Source organism: Amphiprion ocellaris, chromosome 3, assembly GCF_022539595.1.
Source record: "Amphiprion ocellaris isolate individual 3 ecotype Okinawa chromosome 3, ASM2253959v1, whole genome shotgun sequence".
Taxonomy (NCBI): domain Eukaryota; kingdom Metazoa; phylum Chordata; class Actinopteri; family Pomacentridae; genus Amphiprion; species Amphiprion ocellaris.
In genome coordinates this window covers 8,261,121-8,267,477 of record NC_072768.1, presented here as the reverse complement: position 1 = coordinate 8,267,477, position 6,357 = coordinate 8,261,121, and positions in this window count along the sequence as shown.

Below are 6,357 nucleotides of genomic sequence, written 5' to 3'. Positions count from 1 at the left end.
ACGGTCGTTGAAATCCAACATTGACTGTTTTGATGATGTGTTTGCTCACCGTGAGTCTTCAAAAACTCTCCAAAGTCTGCTGAAGGAATTAACGTTACAGCCACTGTTCCCTCTAATCTGCGTGCGTGCGCAATTGCGCACAGATGACACGGTCTCCGCGCACAGAAACTACGCTGCGCACAAAAAAAAAAAAATCCAACCTAAATTGTAAATAAAATAAACACGTAACAATTCATTCTGTGCTATTTTTCAATGTGAGTCAGTGAGTGACCGGTGACTGGCTGCTGCAGCCAATGATGCGATTCACATACGTATCCAAGGTTGTTTAAATCAATCCAACTGGACTTTAAGAAAGTTCCTTGAATTTTCCTTCCTTGTATTTTATTTTTTACTGATTTACGGTAATAAATAAATTTAAAAATGGCGCTACTTTGGCTCTGAACCTTAATCTACCTTTGGTAGCTCTGTCTTCTGGAGTGATTTGATTGGTTATACGTCACGAATAAAGCTCTAACTTAACATCTGTAAACAAATCAACAAAATTTTCTGTTAGAGTTTGTGTTCTTCTAAGTTTAACTCCAAGATTTTAAATACTTTCATTTACTGCAAATGAATATCTACTCCAAATGTCTCAATAATAATCATTACCAGCCTTAAAAACCCACAAAACACCCCTCTATACTCGACCACACTTAGTACAGTCCGGTTCCCCCTTCTATAAACCTGCTTGGAATCTTCCACTTCCTGTTTGTCAAAGTGGCCTTCTACCTGGACGGGTCTTGTTGGAGCTCATGCAGCAAACATTTTGGGTAACTGCACTTTAATATGGATGGATGACACTGAATTAGAGTCTGTTTTAATGAGACTGAGTTAAGATGTGTAGTTGTCATTAAATAGGAAATTATTTCTCAGAATTCACAGAGAAAAGTCTGAAATGTTTGCGAGGTTAGCGTCCCACATGTTCTTTGGCTCAGCTAAAGCTAACTCTCTCCAACTTCTGGATCTCTTGAGTTGCTTGTTGTTAAAATATCTTGCTGTAGGTGCTGAAGCTCAGAAAGTCTGAGATGTTTGTTCAAAATAAGCTCATTCTCAAGTCTTATCTGAACTGTCCTCTTTTGTTTGAACTTTCCCTAAACTTAGGAGTTAATGACAGAGCAGCACATCCAGACTCAGTCTCATTTATGTAGAGATTAAACTTCAGTGTCATTCATTGATGTTAAAGTGCAGTTTTTCAAATGTTTGTTGCACATGCTCCCAACCAAACCAGTCCAGGTGGAAGACGATGTGAAGAGAAAGCTCCATAGGATGAATATCACACATTTACCTTGGAAATAAATGTCCTTTAATTAGACATTGTAATGCAAAAGTTGGATTTCCCTTTAATGATGTTCCAATCTTTGTTGAATGTTTTGATGATGTTGGTTTCTAAATGTTTTCTGACACTCGGCCCCAAAGATTAAAACCTTCTACGGCTCACAAGCTGCAACAATTCACACATTATCAACTATCTTTCTGACTAAACTAAGATAAAAAGTGAAAAACTGCCTGATTCCTGCATCGTGAATGTAAATCTTTTTGGTTTTTATGACAGTAAACTGAATATATTTGGGTTTGACATTTTATAAACCAAAACAAGAAATGAATTACTGGAGAAAACAATCAACAGATTAATGGACAAAGAAAATGTGTTTTCCAACATATATGGCTGAATTACTCCAACATTACAAGATACATACAATTTAAATTCTATTTTATTTATATAACGCCAAATACAGGTCAAATTGTCTCAAGATGCTTGATTTTTATTTTTTTTGTCATACTTAAAATATGACAAAGTAAGAAATTTAAACCTCTTGACTAATTCAATTTATTATTTGGTTTTTAAGAGATTAATCGACAATTAAAATAACTTTCTCCACTAAAACTAATAAACATGAGGTCAAATAGAAGGAACAGTTTTAAATACTGTAGTCCCACGACGACAAGAATAAAGTTTGTCAACAAAAAGTAAATCTGCTGGTGGATTCCATTAAAGTCCTAATAAATGATAATAAAGTGTGATACTAAAGGTTTGTGGTGCTAAAAATGTCAAAGTAAAGATATCAAGTTGAACATGTGGATGGAGGTTGATAAAAGTTGACCTCCCTTCATTTCTCTGGAGTCGACTCCATGGATTTTATGGATGGTGGTTAAAGATCTGCTCTTCTAGTCGTCTTCCTTCTAGTCGCTGTAAAAAGTCAGTCCATCCTCACTGACTTCAACACCTCTTCATGACAACTTGTTCTGCCTCTGACCTCGTGGAAACTCCAGAAACTCGGGAAAACCCGTGGAGACTCGAAGAACTCGTGGAGACTCGAAGAACTCGTCGGGCGGGGGAAGGTGTGGTGGGCGGTGGGGAGAGGCGGGGGAGTAGAGGGGGGAGGCCGCCACCCACCTCCCCGCCTACTCTCCGCCCTGACTCCACCCAGACTCCGCCTTGGCTCTGCCCATGTGGTCACTTCAGGAACTACGATGCCAAAGGGACGACGAATTTATTTCTTTTCATCTGATCTGTAGCTCAGTGAGTTAAGGATTTGCCTATGGAGCTGCAGGTCGCTGGTTCAAGACCAGACACTTCTTAAATTTTATCAAAATTCTGACAAAGACAAACAAAGAAAAATGCCAGTGGTGGGTCTTGAACCTGCGACCTTCCACTTGGTAGTCCTCTTCTTATCCCCCTGAGCTACTCGCTCAGATACTAATTTTACTTTTTTTTGCGCATTTATCATCTATTTTTTGCCATTTTCGAGTTTTTTTTTAACTCGAGTCTCGACTCGACCGTTTTTCTCAGGAGGTTGGACTTCAGCCTTTGTGCTGGTGGGTTGAACCTTCAGTTCCAAGACTTTCCAAGCCTCCACACCTCCCGAGTCCTCGGGACTTGAGCTTTCACACAGTCTGAGGGCTGAAATTTTCTAAGTCCCACAGTAGTTCTCTGTTAGTTTGAACCTTCAGAGAGTCCAAGGACTGAAATCCTCTAAGTTCTTGAGTACTTCTCTGTTAGTTTGAACCTTCAGACAGTCTGAGGACTGAAATTTTCTAAGTTCCTGAGTAGTTCTCTGTTAGTTTGAACCTTCAGACACTCTGAGGACTGAAATTTTAAAAGTTTCTCAGTACTTCTCTGTTAGTTTGAACTTTCTGGTTAACAGAAGCCTTAAAACTTGTGACCATGAGTCTTGATTTCACATTTAGACCATCCATCTGAGTTCTTCTCAGACCTTCACCTGTGGGTTTTTTAGAAATCCTCAACAAACTTTGATTCTCTTCACTGAACAGTAAAGTTTGTGGAGATCAGAAGGTAACATTAGTTTGATCAATGCCTTCAACTACTAGTAGACTTTATCTGGAAAGCAGTTTTCTGAAATGAGTTCTTAGTAAATCTGTCCACAATCAAACCAAGAACATAGAAAGAGGAAATGTTTGAAGAAACAACTTGATGTTTTCATTTCAGACTAGAAAACGCTTTAAAACCTTTATTTGTTTTTGCTCTTTTTGATCATTTTATTGTCTCTTCTGTTGAATTTGATCTTCTAAAGTCTAACTGGTGTCTTTTCAAATGTTTTGTCTTTAGTTTGATTCTTCTTAAACGTTTAGTTTTGCTAGTTCTTAGCTAGGTGTTAGTTCTTTTCTAATGTCTGATTTGATTTTGAAATGTTTTGTCTTTTTAATGGTTGTTTTTTCAAATGTTTTATCGGCTTGTTTGAGTTTTTTTTTTCCTTTCCCAATATTTAATGTTTCGATTAAATCTTTAAGGTTTTTCTTTTTAAATGTTTTACCAGCTTTTAATGTTTAATTTTCTTTTTAAATGCTTCATTGTATTTTCTGTTTAATTCCTATTTGAAGTTTTATTGTCTTTAAGATGTAATTTTCTAATTAAATATTTAATTTTTTAATTAAATGTTTTGTCTTTTTAAAGGTTTAATAATCTAATTAAATGTTTTGAATTTTTTTAAATGTTTAACATTCTTCTTGTTGAATTGTATTTTTTAAATGTTTAATTATGGAAAATATTTTATCTGTAATTTTTAATATTTGTATTTTACAATTTTTGTTTAATTTCATAATGACATGTATTGTATCTTGTTGAATTATCTCATTCGATATTTTGTCTGTTTAATAGAGTTAAACATTAAATACAATTAAATTATATTAAACAGACAAAATATTGAATGAGATAATTAAACAAGATACAATACATGTCATTATGAAATTAAACAAAATTTTTAAAATACAAATATTAAAAATTACAGATAAAATATTTTCCATAATTAAACATTTAAAAAATACAACTAAACAAGAAGAATATTAAACATTTTTTAAAAATGCAAAACATTTAATTAGATTATTAAACCTTTAAAAAGACAAAACATTTAATTAAAAAATTAAATGTTTAATTAGAAAATTACATCTTAAATTTCTTAAATATTTTTAATAATAAATTTTTTAAAAAGTTTTATTGTTTTAATTTTTTTTGTTTGATTTAATTGCTTTTTGTTATGTAGTTTATTTCTTTAGTCTTCTTTTTCTGTCAAGATTTTAACCCCAACCTTAAAAATGAAATAAACCCTTAAATCACAATGAAAATACTTCTGTTGTCACAATCATGAGTTAGTCAATTATTCAGTTTATCAATTCAACTTTATTTGTTTAGCACCTTTTACACAGATGACAAAACTAAACAAGCAAAGAGAAAAAAACTATGATTAAAACTCAAAAACATAAAAAAAAAAAAAAATTTAACATGGTAATAAAATATGTTGTGTCCAGGGGATGGAGGGAGTTTATTGAAGTCTGCTTGGGCTCACATGGGAAATCATTTAAAATATAAACTTGATATTCAGTCTAAGGAAACTGCAGTGCGACAGAAGAAGCAACAATATCTCCTGTTTTCTCCTTTAATGAGTCGACTCTTCTTGTGCTTTCAGACCAAAGAACTACAGACTCTTAACAAGCTGCTCAAACTCTTGGTACAGGACCTCACCACACGGGTCAAGAAGGTTTCCATCTCATTTCTACTCTGAAGCTCACCTTCTCCTGCTCAAACTGCTGACAAATGTTTCTGCTGCTCTAAAGTCTGGTCTCCAGAACTTCCTAAAAACTCTCAAAGTCTCTTCTGCTGCAGGTTGCTTTGTAGAACTGTTCCAGAAAACCTCACTAAACCACATGGAGGGGCCTCAAGATAGTCGTCCAAATGAAACCGTACAAAAACCAAACTAGCACAACCCAAACGCTAAAGTCTCCTGCAGCCTACCAGAGAATCTCTGAGAACAGAGAATCAGGACAGGAACTCTTACCTTCTGGACAACCAACGTTGGTTCTCAAACAAGAATACAGAATGTGTCTGACCAAAAACCTCTGAAGACTCACTACAGCCAAGATAAAGACACAACTCACCTGCACCAAATCCACTAATCACTGCACACATTAGCACCATGTGCTAACTGTGGCTAAAGAACCTCATTTACCAAGACAACTATCCAGTACAAAGCCCTAAAACACACCAAGAAACACATTAAAGACGATTTTACTGCTGGAAGCTGCAAGCCAACGCCTAAAGAAAAAACTAAAGCAATGGAGCCAAACCCGGTTAAATGGTGAAGAGAAGCAGAGGAAATGTTTGTCTGCAGCTAAATAAAGCAGGAAGACACTGAGCTGCTCAGGTGTTCCTGATAACACCAAGCAGCCACCTGGACAGCCAATAGGAACACAGCTTCCTGGGAGTCCAGAGGGCTGGGTTAGTGAAGGAAATTTAATTTAAAGCTGAAGCAGAAAGTTAACAAAGAAAGTTGAAAACCACCTTCTGATCCCTGAAATCTCTGAGTTTTCACACAAAGAACACCTGAACATGTTAAACTGGTTCCATAGTAGAACCATCATTGTAAAAACGTCATAGTATGGTGTGTTGCTCAAAAAACATTAGGACCCGGCTGTCAGGGGACAAACATGTAAGAAACATGAGAACAGAGAGAACCCAACCAGTAGGTCACAGTTTATCATCCCCCAGTCATCTCCTGAAGTCCATATGGTGAGAGACATCAGTATCTGGTTGTTCATTTACCAGAGGATGTTTATAATCATGCTGATGTGGTCTGTACTCTACAGTATTTTAGTGACTCAATAAATGTTTTTTTTTTTTTAAATGCTTTTTAGTTTTTAATAAACATTTAACAGCCTATATGTGATCAATAAATGGTCTTTGCCTATCTTAAGAAAAATTCACTCAGAACTCTATGTTAACAGTACTAAATAAATCAATAAATACATGCATACACACATAAATAAGTTAATACCTTAACTGTGTTAAGATAAGATTTAGATTTT